This window comes from Oncorhynchus mykiss, chromosome 22 (genome assembly GCF_057628025.1).
Source record: "Oncorhynchus mykiss isolate SJ-2025 chromosome 22, ASM5762802v1, whole genome shotgun sequence".
Lineage (NCBI taxonomy): Eukaryota > Metazoa > Chordata > Actinopteri > Salmoniformes > Salmonidae > Oncorhynchus > Oncorhynchus mykiss.
In genome coordinates this window covers 31276370-31290007 of record NC_143043.1, presented here as the reverse complement: position 1 = coordinate 31290007, position 13638 = coordinate 31276370, and the positions used below count along the sequence as shown (strand labels likewise).

Genomic DNA, 13638 nt, shown 5'->3' with positions numbered 1-13638 from the left:
CAACCAGCATGTTACGCCGGGCTCCTGCTTGATCCCGGTTTGCTGTTTTTTGGGCTAGTCCTCCTGGTTTTGACACTTGATTCTGAACCCGCCTGCCTGACCATACTGCTTGGCCTCAAGCCTGCCTGTCACTCTGTACCTCCTGGACTCTGACCTTGTTATGATCTTTTGCCTGTCCACGACCATTCTCTTGCCTCCCCCTTGGATACTAATAAATATCAGAGACTTGAACCATCTGCCTTCCGTGTCTGCATCTGGGACTCGCCCTGTTCCTTTATAGAAAGTTAACCAATTAAGCAACTTAAGTTCAATCAAATTTATTTATAATGCCCTTTTTACATCAAAACATGTCACCTAAAACAGCAAGCAATGCAGATGTAGAAGCACAGTGGCTAGGAAAAACTCCCTAGAAAGGCAGGAACCTAGAGGAGCCAGGCTCTTGAGGGGTGGCCAGTCCTCTTCTGGCTGTGCCGGGTGGAGATAAGAGTACATGGCCATTAAGGCCAGATGGTTCTTCAAGATGTTCATAGATGACCAGCAGGTTCAAATAATAATCACAAAGGTTGTAGAGAGTCAGCACCCTCTACAGTTAAAGCCATATACTACCATAATTGTTGATAAAGTGACTTGAAGATAACACCATTTCTGAGGAAACCAATAAGTTATATACAGTGCCTTGCGAAAGTATTCGGCCCCATTGAACTTTGCGACCTTTTGCCACATTTCAGGCTTCAAACATAAAGATATAAAACTGTATTTTTTTGTGAAGAATCAACAACAAGTGGGACACATTCATGAAGTGGAACGACATTTATTGGATATTTCAAACTTTTTTAACAAATCAAAAACTGAAAAATTGGGCGTGCAAATTTATTCAGCCCCTTTACTTTCAGGGCAGCAAACTCTCTCCAGAAGTTCAGTGAGGATCTCTGAATGATCCAATGTTGACCTAAATGACTAATGATGATAAATACAATCCACCTGTGTGTAATCAAGTCTCCGTATAAATGCAACTGCACTGTGATAGTCTCAGAGGTCCGTTAAAAGCGCAGAGAGCATCATGAAGAACAAGGAACACACCAGGCAGGTCTGAGATACTGTTGTGAAGAAGTTTAAAGCTGGATTTGGATACAAAAATATTTCCCAAGCTTTAAACATCCCAAGGAGCACTGTGCAAGCAATAATATTGAAATGGAAGGAGTATCAGACCACTGCAAATCTACCAAGACCTGGCCGTCCCTCTAAACTTTCAGCTCATACAAGGAGAAGACTGATCAGAGATGCAGCCAAGAGGCCCATGATCACTCTGGATGAACTGCAGAGATCTACAGCTGAGGTGGGAGACTCTGTCCATAGGACAACAATCGTAACAGTCGTATATTGCACAAATCTGGCCTTTATGGAAGAGTGGCAAGAAGAAAGCCATTTCTTAAAGATATCCATAGAAAGTGTTGTTTAAAGTTTGCCACAAGCCACCTGGGAGACACACCAAACATGTGGAAGAAGGTGCTCTGGTCAGATGAAACCAAAATTGAACTTTTTGGCAACAATGCAAAACGTTATGTTTGGTGTAAAAGCAACACAGCTCATCACCCTGAACACACCATACCCACTGTCAAACATGGTGGTGGCAGCATCATGGTTTGGGCCTGCTTTTCTTCAGCAAGGACAGGGAAGATGGTTAAAATTGATGGGAAGATGGATGGAGCCAAATACAGGACCATTCTGGAAGAAAACCTGATGGAGTCTGCAAAAGACCTGAGACTGGGACGGAGATTTGTCTTCCAACAAGACAATGATCCAAAACATAAAGCAAAATCTACAATGGAATGGTTAAAAAATAAACATATCCAGGTGTTAGAATGGCCAAGTCAAAGTCCAGACCTGAATCCAATCGAGAATCTGTGGAAAGAACTGAAAACTGCTGTTCACAAATGCTCTCCATCCAACCTCACTGAGTTTTGCAAGGAGGAATGGGAAAAAATTTCAGTCTCTCGATGTGCAAAACTGATAGAGACATACCCCAAGCGACTTACAGCTGTAATCGCAGCAAAAGGTGGCGCTACAAAGTATTAACTTAAGGGGGCTGAATAATTTTGCACGCCCAATTTTTCAGTTTTTGATTTGTTAAAGAAGTTTTAAATATCCAATAAATGTCGTTCCACTTCATGATTGTGTCCCACTTGTTGATTCTTCACAAAAAAATACAGTTTTATATCTTTATGTTTGAAGCCTGAAATGTGGCAAAAGGTCGCAAAGTTCAAGGGGGCCGAATACTTTCGCAAGGCACTGTATGTGATTAAGAGCATAAACAGCATGTGGATAGTTGCCATATGGCTAAAAAAGTTGATTCTAAAATTCAAGAACGTTGCAATAAACTTAACTCAATGTTATAAAGGCCACCTTTAATCTTAAGATAAATTTAATGAACCATGTAATGCTTAGTCCCTTGAACTTGTCCTCTAGTGTGTCACATGATTCTTGAATAGACATTTTATTCATTAGTTACTTCTGTAACTAATATTCCAGGAAATAAATCTTGCATTTCAATTGAAAAACATGTCCTTTAATGTGAAGTGTCTTGCCATTAAGTTTTGGGTAAGAATGTCATTTTTGTAAACCTAGAAAAAAAGCAATGTGCTTACTTGTATACTATGTCACCTGCGTAACAATTTTTGCATTTCGTCCAAGACAACGCATGTCTTTATCAGCATCACACAGGACATTATCACCCCGATGGACAAAACACTTGCAATCATACTTTGAAGTTTGACAAATTTAAAAAATGCTTCCAATCGTTACAAAATATCAGTAATGGAGCCTCATAAGGATTTAAATTTCACAACAAAGGGACCATTGTTTTGTCACCCGAGTAGGGAGTGGAAAATTGCAGGCGTTTTACAAGCTGACTACATTGCATGCATAAAATAAATGTACACAGTACTAGTCAAAAGTTACCTACACATTCAAGGGTTTTTGTATTGTAGAAAAAGTTCAGGTGTGCATTGAGAGATACTGTACTGCTGGCACTAGGAACAAGCATGTTGCTACACCTGGTAAATGTGTATGCAACCCACACAATTTGAAGTCTAAAAGGGTCCTCATAGGTTAATGGCTTCTGTCCCCTGGAGTGACAGCCATTTGCTCTGGTACATCATACCAATAAGTATTTAGATAACTCATTGTCCCTGTTGGAAATTTCAGGCTACATGGTAATTTAAAAAGTAATAGTTACCCCAAAGGACTAAGAAACTGACCCCTTTTATCAGAATGACAGAGTGCAATACTTTGATAAATATCTTTCTAATAAAGCTTCCCAGGCTGTGCACCAGCAATATTTTCTGTACGTCATTGCAAGAGAACCCTCCCCTGCGCAATAGTAAGTAATTAAACAGAATTGTGTCACACCAAGTGGACATTACTTTAGTGAACACAATCAACTATTTGGAAATATGAGTAGACTTGGGACTATTGTTCCTTGACATAAACTGTAAGAACTACAAGAGCAGGTGAAGGGAATTTTATTAATTAGGTGCCTTCACAACCTTAATGAAAACAGTCACACCAGTGGACAGTTGTCATATCAGGTTCAACATTAAGACAAGATGCATGACTTTACTCACGATTGAAGCTTTTAGTAATATCACAAGCTACCCAATTTAAGTTAGTCATTTGCCATCATGAAAAAGGTTGTTCCGTCAACAACCCAGGTACAGAAGAGCAGGACATTATCCCAGAATCCTTCACACCCCAGCTTTGATCTGGCTGTGGGTTCCAACAGTAAGGCCGAACTCTTTGGCTGCATGCTTCTCCTGGATATCCTCTTTAAGCTGAAAGCCCCGCCCACCATCAAAGCTGTCTGAGGGGGTGAAGGAGAGCGGAGTTTCTCCCAGAAGCCCTTCCAGCCGTGTGCGCCATGCCTCCAGCGAGCCTCAGAGGGGATGTGGTTTGGAGCCCAGAAGATCTGAGGAGCCCAAACCTGGAAGCCACAGTAGTGCAGGTTGCCATTCTACAGGGAAAGATAATTAACTGGTTTAGTAAACATGCTCAAGGTGAATAAACATGAATTGTCCAATGAAGCAATCCTCCCATGATTGAAATGATCACTAGCCAATCTGGAATTGAAATGCTTGTAATAAAAGCAGACGTCAAGTGGGGATAACATTATGCTACAGCAGGCAACATGCTGGTAGTGTCAGCCAAGTCTAACATACCTGCAGTGGTCTCCATTGGCACTGATGGACTCATGGGATCCAGTGGTAAAAGACAGCATGGCTTTCTTTTCCTGGAGGAAGACAACCAGGTGAATGATCTGGAGGGACCAAAGAATAGGAGCAACTATTTGAAGTTTAACAGTGACTATGTGCGATCGTCTCCCTTACCTTGAAGATGACCTGGCTGTACCGCTTCTGAGGTGTATGCAAACCCCAGTGTGAGGACCCGGTCCATCCAGCCCTTCATGATGGCAGGAACAGTGAACCAGCACATGGGGAATTGGGACAGAAAATGGCAGACACTAGTCAACCTGGAATGGGTGCATTTCAACCACCAGCCCAAAAGTAAAGCAGTGGTTGTAAGAGCTGAAGGTTCTACACTATTAATAGGCAAAAGCCAAATTTTCTTAATACATTTAACAGTACTGCTGGAGAGCTTACCTGGAATATGACAACCACCGCATCATAGGGTTTGCGGTGTTCCTCAGTGATGTCAGCAGAGAGTCGGCCCTCCTTCCATTTCAGCATGGTCTCCTCTCCATTCTGGAAGTGTTCAGCATCCTTCACCTCCCCTGGGAAAGTGTGACAGAACCAGTCAAGGTAAAACAAATTAAATAAAAACACATGATCATTCACATCTGTAATTAAGAAACTTGAGTCAGACTTACCAGTGACATCAGCAGTAGCAAAGGCTTTGAACTTCATGGCAGAGGTCAGACACCTCCACCTTACAGCCCTGAGATGTCAGAACTTTCACAGCCGCGTCTTTGGCTGCAGCATTAAACGACCCAGCACTCTGGTGGGCGTACACGATCAGTATCTTCTCAGCTGCAACACAAGACCACAGATAAGCCACACAAACACTTCAACAAGCAAAGTATTGTAGTTAAACAATGCTTTTCTTACTCAAAATAGAAAACTAGAGTACTTTCTCTAGCATAAAGACACAGTCAAAATGGGACACAGTCTGGAACACACAAAAACATTTAAGACTGTTAGCAAACTCTCACCGAATGTTAATGCTGTCTGCTGCGCTAAGGGTAAAGCTGGTTTGGATGGAAACTAGCACATACTGACAGAAGGCTGAGATGGCTGCTTTTGTACTGCTCTCCTGCACCAAACATATTAATCTCACATAGCTGCCTGTCAATCAGAAATCAAGCTAATCATTTGTCAGTCAGTCAATCAGTCTGACGTCTCTCTCCTTCTCCCCCTCTCTCACGTTCACACACTATTATATAGTCAACCTGCCAACTGCTTATCCAATGTACTATTGTGATGAATACAAGTTAAACTAATCCCAGTTTTGGACAGTGTTTCTTATTGCCGGTGAAACATGCCAAGTAGTGTTGAAGCTATTCTGGACAATATTTGTACCCTGTGGTGCAGGCCAATGTGGGACCCCTGTCCGAGTCCAACCCAGCGTGTATATATGCATGTGTTACGGTTTTCTTCTATTCCTCCTCTGAAGAAGAGGTGTTGCAAGGATCGGACCAAAATGCAGCGCGCCGAGACAGGATTGTGTCGAGGCACAGATCTGGTTAAACATCTTCAGGATTGGGTTCGGTTGAGCTAACGTAGGCTAATGTGATTAGCACAAGGTTGTAAGTAAATAGAACATTTCCCAGGACATAGACAAATCTGTTATTGGCAGAAAGCTTAAATTCTTGTTAATCTAACTGCACTGTCCAATTTACAGTAGCTATTACAGTGAAATAATACCATGCTATTGTTTGAGGGGAGTGCACAGTTATAAACTTTAAAAGTTATTAATAAACCAATTAGGCATATTTGGGCAGTCTTGATACAACATTTTGAACAGAAATGCAATGGTTCATTGGATTAGTCTAAAACTTTGCACATACACTGCTGCCATCTAGTGGACAAAATATAAATCGTGCCTGGGCTAGAATAATACATTATGGCTTTTCTCTTGCATTTCAAAGATTATGGTACAAAAAAATATACATTTTTTAAAAGTTTTTTTCTTTGTATTTTTTTTCTTCTAATGTGTTATATTCTCCCACATTCATAGAACATTTCCACAAACTTGAAAGTGTTTCCTTTCAAATGGTATCAAGAATATGCATATCCTTGATTTAATGCCTACAGGTAGTTAGATTTGTGTGTGTCATTTTAGGTGAAAATTGAAAAACGGGCGGATCCTTAATTAAGAGGTCCCCTTGTATAATTAAGACCATGCAGTTTACAGAGTGAACAGACCACACGAACTCACATGAAAAAACTTTAAAGTATACACATATTCATTCTGATGACACCAATAATGCTCAAGAATGGTATTATCGCCATCTTGTGGTCATTGTATAGTGTTACAGTGCACTTTATGAAAATTAAATAAATGGGTTTATGTTTGATGAAGTGCAAATAAGTGGAACAAATTTAAAACAAGATAAAGACATCTAGATTGATGAGTATTCCAAGGTTCACTCTTTTAATTTAAAATCCATTTGCAGAAACAAAAATGCAGATAAACGGCTGCATTTAAACAAACGGACCAATTCTGATCTTTTGTCCACATATTGGCAAAAGAGCTGATCTGATAGGTCAAAAGAGGCCAGTTAATGAAACAAATAACAGAATTGGGCTGCCTGTGTAAACATATTGCATTATTTGTAGTAATCACTGAATTGGTTAAAGCTAGTAGTGGAACCCTTGTTTTCAGCCATCGTGTGTTATTTCAGTGATAACTTCAAGGAATGGAAGGAGGAAATATTTTTCAATGTGTTGGAACAGGGCGAATCAGTGTGTTCAAACAATGCTGACAGGTGTGTGTAATAATCCAAGCTGGTAGGCAATTCACTAAATGAGAAACAGGGAGGAGTCATGGACAGGATCTTTGGCTGCGTTTACACAGGCAGCACTTTTTTCCACTAATTGGTCTGTTGTTTCTCTTTGCTTATTTGAGCTGCTTGCCATAACATGGACTTGGTCTTTTATCAAATAGGGCTATCTTCTCTGTACCACCCCTACCTTGTCACAACATAAATGATTGGCTCAAACACATTAAGGAAAGAAATTCCACAAATAAACTTTTAACAAGGCATACCTGTTCATTGAAATGCATTCCAGGTGACTGCATCATGAAGCTGGTTGAGAGAATGCCAAGCGTGTGCAAAGCTGTATCAAGGCAAAAAACACTTTAATTTTACTAGACAAGTTAGTTAAGAACAAATTCTTATTTGTGTGTGTGATGGTATTGGGCATGATCTGTGTGGTCATCCTGGTAACAGTCCTATACAGGAAACACTAGCCCACTACCTGCTCCTGTGGTTGACCCATAGAGGTAGAGGACTCATATTTGTATCTGTGCCATTATGCCGTCTCAGACAGCACGGAAGGTGCCATTGAAAGTAGTACATTTTCTTCTTCTTTTGTGTTTGAAAAAGGCGTAAAGCTAATATTGAGTCACCGAATACATTTTCAGATTGCCAGCATGATGCATGTCATAGCCAGTCTCTCTATTTCACCACTAGATGGAGACCAATGTTAGCCTCTCATACCACAGCCTCCTATGCCAGTCATGAGTGATTTGGGACTTTCATCTTAGAGTTTATGGTTTAATCATTGGGTTTCAGATTGTCTGCCATATCTCATTGAGGTTAAATTCAAAGTGAATAATGAGCATCCCAAATGGTGGAACATGAATTGTGGCTGTATTTTGGAAGGACACAGTGCCTCTAAGCCAGGGACGCAAACTCCAACCATAAACAGATTGTCACTGTTCTAATCACAGTAACGACCACAAGTAAACACGTCAGGATTTACTGTTAAGTCTTTGGCACTGGCACAACATTGCTAATTGTGTGGCAGACAGATTAAAATGACCTACTGGTAAATGCATGTCTATAGGTGTGATGGGTATGTTTTTCACCATGTTTCTTTATATCATTCATTGATGACCCGAGACTGAACCATAGGCTACCTTCAGATGTAGAGGCCTTGCTTTTGAGTCCACAACTTAAAGAGAAAGTTATTTAGGTTGCCTTACTGTCAATCAGCTCTCTCACACAGCGGTGTATTCACTAGGAACCAAGCAGAATAAAACGGAACATAACGAGGAGGGACCTACCTGAATTCGTCCAATAGGATCTCTTGTCTTCATTACAAAAAGTTTTCAGTTTGTAACTGTTTGAAACTGTTGCCAAGGTGTGCATTCTGCACTAATGATTACACCCCTGTTGAACTGATAAAATTCTCAGCTGCACTGAGGTGTCATTTCACCATTTCACCACCAGGAGGAATAATGCACTCAGGGCCCATGCTCAGACCACCCACCCCCAAAAACTAATATTACGGGAGCATCTGGGACCCAAGATAGATCATAGTAGGTCTATCTGATCCCAAATGCTTTATTAACATGGCTTGTGATGGTAGCAGGTGCAGCGTAGATTAATGTTAGCCAAATTGTTAATTTGTATTTTATAAGCATGTATGCTGTTTTGAGCCATCATCCATTGATCATTTGTAATTATTCTGATGCTGGCAATATGGCACTAAGGGGTAATACTGTACACAATATAGGCCTGTGTATTGGGAACATACACAAGCTACATTATGAGATATGTTCGATGAAACAGATGGGACTTCCAATAGAGACGCTAAATGGTATGTCTCGTTCCCTTGCAATGCTGTCAAACAGTGTTAAATTATCGGTTTTATTCGAGACAGATTCCAACATTACTTGCGCGGCTTTCAGGCTACACATATAAATCCTTCTCGTTTCGCAAAACTGTCCAATAATATCGACCTGCTTGCAGACAACACGCCGTCCTGAATGAAACATTGATGAGAGAAATATTATTGAAAAACAAATCAATGCAATATGAGGCCTATATCTGAGTAAGGCATTGTAAGGAACCATCATTTTAGTTTTTCCTGTCCAAAACTGAACTTTAACTTTTACAAAAAAAATGTAAAAAGTTAAATCATTAAATCTGGTCAAAGACTGAATCGCACTGAACAAATTGAGCAATCAATTTGGATATGTTACACCACAGTGTGTGGGACTTCGCAATAAAAACGTCCTAAACAATCTTACTTTTCCATCTTTGTCTATAGCTGTGGGTTTATAAATGGCATGACTGGTTTTGGGGCAGGTTCGGGTCCGTCCACCCTCGAATGGAATGCTTCAGTTCTGCCGCTAGAATCTATTAATTCCCGTTCTGTCACTCTTCATTCCCTGACCCCCGGTTGCATCCATTAGCACCGTATAATATTATAACAACAATCAGCCACGGCGAGGGATGGAGAGGAGTTGGGCAGATGGCGCGTAAATTGGCCCGCGGCGCAAGCCAGGGGAGTCTACGCTTGCGGGTCTCGAGGGAGAGAACGTTTCAAAAAGTGCAGGTGCATTGGGTGTTGATTTTTTTTAAATGGCCCGAGGAAGTGTCCGAGATTTAAAACATCAAAACGATCCTCTTCTGAGGAGAAACTTCTCAAAAGCACTTTTACTAAATTAGAGAAGCACCTGGACTCTCCAATTACATCCATGGAGTCGAAACAACAGGGGGATTGGTTGGTTCCACTGCTTTATAGAGCCCCACAGTGTGGATGTCATAATACCATAAAGCCTATCAATCAAACAGGGAAATGGTTCCAATCGTTTTTCCACCATTCATTTTTCTCATAGGGAAACACTTAAAATAAGGGCTGTGTTTCATGTAGGCTTACCCTGGCATGACTTTTTGATAACTAAGTAAGTGTCTCTCGGACAAGGTGACTTTTATCAATATATTCGGCTCTATTTACTCTCGGATTTGAAAAGACTACAAATCCCTGAAAGCTCCTGCATGTCATCTCTAGCTGACACCTTTGCTAACAGGTATTGTGTCAATTTAAAACTTGCACAGGACAGTTCATAGAATGGTCCATTAAATGTTTTTGTCTAATTTATTCACAACTACATTTAGCTAACATTTGATAGTTAATCCAGAAATTCCTACCTTTACCTCGAAATTAAGCTTTGAAAGTTGATCAACTTCTACCCCACTTTTGAGAAAATGTCCCTTGAATGTTTTGGTACACCAACTACAGAGCTCTTCTTTGTCTACACCTATTCAGCATCATTCACGCCCTCTTAAGCCTTAGCCCCACCCATCTCTTTAAAGATTCACATGTGAGGCCATGTGCTAAACAGGGTGAGTAAGGTAGTGTAGTAAACAACCAAAGACATCAAGACTAAAAGTGGTGAAAGTAGTAGCCTACATTAAATTATATACAATTTTAAAAATGTATCACATGCGCCAAATACAACAGAGAAATACTTACTTACAAGCCCTTAACCAACAATGCAGTTTTAAGAATTTAAAAAAATAAATTTTTTAAACTAAAATTAACTAAAGTAAAATAAAGAAAAAGAAAAATAACAAATAATTAAGGAGCAACAATAAAAGGCTATATACAGGGGGTACCAGTACAGAGTCAATGGGCTGGTTAGTCGAGGTAATTGAGGTAATATGTACATGTAGGTAGAGGTAAAGTGACTATGCATGGATAATAAACAGAGAGTAGCATTGGTCACATACACATGGTTAGCAGATGTTATTGCGAGTAGTGAAATGTTTGTGCTTCTAGTTCCGACAGTGCAGAAATATCTAACAAGTAATATTTAACAATTCCACAACAAATACCTAATACACACAAATTTAAGTACGGAATGGAATAATAATATATAAGTATATGGATGAGCAATGTTAGAGCAGAATAGGCTAAGATGCAATAGATTGTATTGAATACAGTATACACATATGAGATGAGTAATGCAAGATATGTAAACATTATTCAAGTGACGAGTGTTCCATTTATTAAAGTGACCAATGATTTCAAGTCTGTATGTAGGCAGCATCCTCTCTGTGCTAGTGATGGCTGTTTAACAGTCTGATGGTCTTGAGCTAGAAGCTGTTCTTCAGTCTCTCGGTCCTTGCTTTGATTCACCTGTGCTGACCTTGCCTTCTAGATGGTAGCGGGGTGAACAGGCAGTGGCTCGGGTGGTTGTTGTCTTTGATGATCTTTTTGGCCTTCCTGTGACATCGGGTGCTGTAGGTGTCCTGGAGGGCAGGTAGTTTGCCCCCGGTGATCCGTTGTGCAGACCGCACCACCCTCTGGAGAGCCCTGTGGTTGTGGGCGGTGCAGTTGCCGTACCAGGCGGTGACACAGCCCGACAGGATGCTCTCAATTGTGCATCTGTAAAAGTTTGTGAAGGTTTTAGGTGACAAGCCACACTGTCTGTGCTGGTGGACCATTTCAGTTTGTCAGTGATATGTACGCCGAGGAACTGAAAACTTTCCACCTTCTCCACTGCTGTCCCGTCTATGTGGATAGGGGGGTGGTCTCTCTGCTGTTTCCTGAAGTCCACGATCATCTCTTTTGTTTTGTTGACAAGGTGAGAGGTTGTTTTCCTGACACCACACTCCCAGGGCCCTCACCTCCTCCCTGTAGGCTGTCTTGTTGTTGTTGGTAATCAAGCCTACTACTGTTGTGTTATCTGCAAACTTGATGATTGAGTTGGAGGTGTGCATGGCCACGTACTATGGTGTTGAATGCTGAGCTATAGTCAATGAACCACATTCTGACATAGGTATTCCTCTTGTCCAGATGTGATATGGCAGTGTGCAGTGTGATGTCGATTGCATCGTCTGTTGACCTATTGGGCCAGTAAGCAAATTGAAGTGGGTCTAGGATGACAGGTAAGGTGGAGGTGATATGATCATTGACTAGTCTCTCAAAGCACTTCAAGATGACAGAATTGAGTGCTACGGGGCGATAGTCATTTAGTTCAGTTACCTTTGCATTCTTGGGTACAGGAACAATGGTGGCCATCTTGAAGCATGTGGGGACAGTAGACTGGGATAGGGAGAGATTGAATATGTTCGTAAACATCAGCCAGCTGGTCTGCGCATGCTCTGAGGAAGTGGCTAGGGATGGGCCGACATCCTTGCGAGGGTTAACACGTTTAGTTTGTTAGTTTGTTGGTGAAGCTCTCAAACTGCTCCACTACAGCCCCGTCGATGAGAATGGGGGCGTGCTCAGTCCTCCTTTTCCTGTAGTCCACAATCATATCATGTCATGAAAGGTAGGTAAAAAATACACTTAATCTCATCCTTGGCCTATACCCTAATCTGATTTTGGTGCAGGACATTACCGTCTCTGGTAAACACACACTAAATCAAATAAAATCTATGTTTATTTGTCACATGCTCAGGATACAGGTGTAAACGGTACAGTGAAATAGTTACTCGAATATTTCAATAGTAGCAATATCAAAAATAAGAAAGTGTCGAGATATTGTGTAAATATTTTAGAATTATTAGATTATTATTATTACCCAGACACACTTGCCTAAATTCATGGGTCATGTGAAATAAATGCTATAAACACCCCCCAGCCACATCTAGCGAAGTGGATGGGTCACTTTTGTCTAGACGTACACATGTTCATGAATGTAGGCCATTATCTCAGCCAATCATGGTTACCAGGAAGGTTCCTCCCTTTTTCTGTGGCTTAACCAACTAGGCTCGTAATGTAACAATTTTATTCGTATTTACAGATGGCATACAAGTTTGTTATTAAGGCACATGAAAGTTCACAAGTTCCAGAAGGCATTTCTGCCAAAAAAACGCATTCAGATTAAAAAATATAAGTAGTGACTTGCAACATGCAAGTCTTGAAATAGGTAACATTTATAGCCACATTAGCAGCTAATTAGCATTTCATTTTGGGGGTTAAATATAGGTGAACACATTGATAAAAGTCACCTTGTCCTAGAGAGATTTACATGGTTATCAAAACGTCATGGTAAGCCTACATGGAACACAGCCCTTATTTTTTTTTAAACGGGGAAAATGAATGGTGGAAAAACTATTGAAACCATTTCACTGTTTGACCGCTGGGATTTAGGTATTATGACTCATAATATGGTACTCTACAGTGTAGGCCTAAATTAATCTTTAGTAGGCCATACACATTTCCAAATCTCCAAAAATAGATGGATGTCACAGAATGACACTTTTAGGAGCTGTCTGATATTCAGCACCATGGACAGCTTTGTGGATTCCACAGCCGTGGTGCTGACTCTGCACTCAATTTTCGCCACTCTTTCACTAGCACCAATTACAGTGTGCTGTCCACGGTGCTGAATTATTTGGTGCTCCTGTGGGTTATTGAGACATAATAATCTTACTTGCGGCCTCTCCCCTACTAAATCAGCTTGTGGTAGGTCTGTGTGTGTAAATACACTGAGGAAAGGGATGAAAGAGGGCGCGAAGCCCTGAACTGTCCCTGACTTCCTATGTGGGGGATGTCACTGGAGGTTGACTTCTATATTACCCCCAATGCACTCCTAAACTTAATAAAATCATTGTTTCATCATCCCTCTAAAACACAAACTTACTACACACATGGGGTG

At 40.8% G+C, this 13638-nt stretch overlaps 1 pseudogene across 1 annotated transcript; it reads right to left on the bottom strand.

Moving 5' to 3' along the window:
* Positions 1 to 3511: 3511 nt before the first annotated feature.
* LOC110502075 (NAD(P)H dehydrogenase [quinone] 1-like) lies at positions 3512 to 7757 on the bottom strand (annotated as a pseudogene). Its single transcript, XR_016490738.1, has 6 exons — positions 7736 to 7757; positions 4883 to 5042; positions 4660 to 4786; positions 4383 to 4498; positions 4211 to 4285; positions 3512 to 4009 (listed from the first exon to the last, which is right to left on the bottom strand). The product of XR_016490738.1 is annotated as an NAD(P)H dehydrogenase [quinone] 1-like (transcript).
* Positions 7758 to 13638: the final 5881 nt, after the last annotated feature.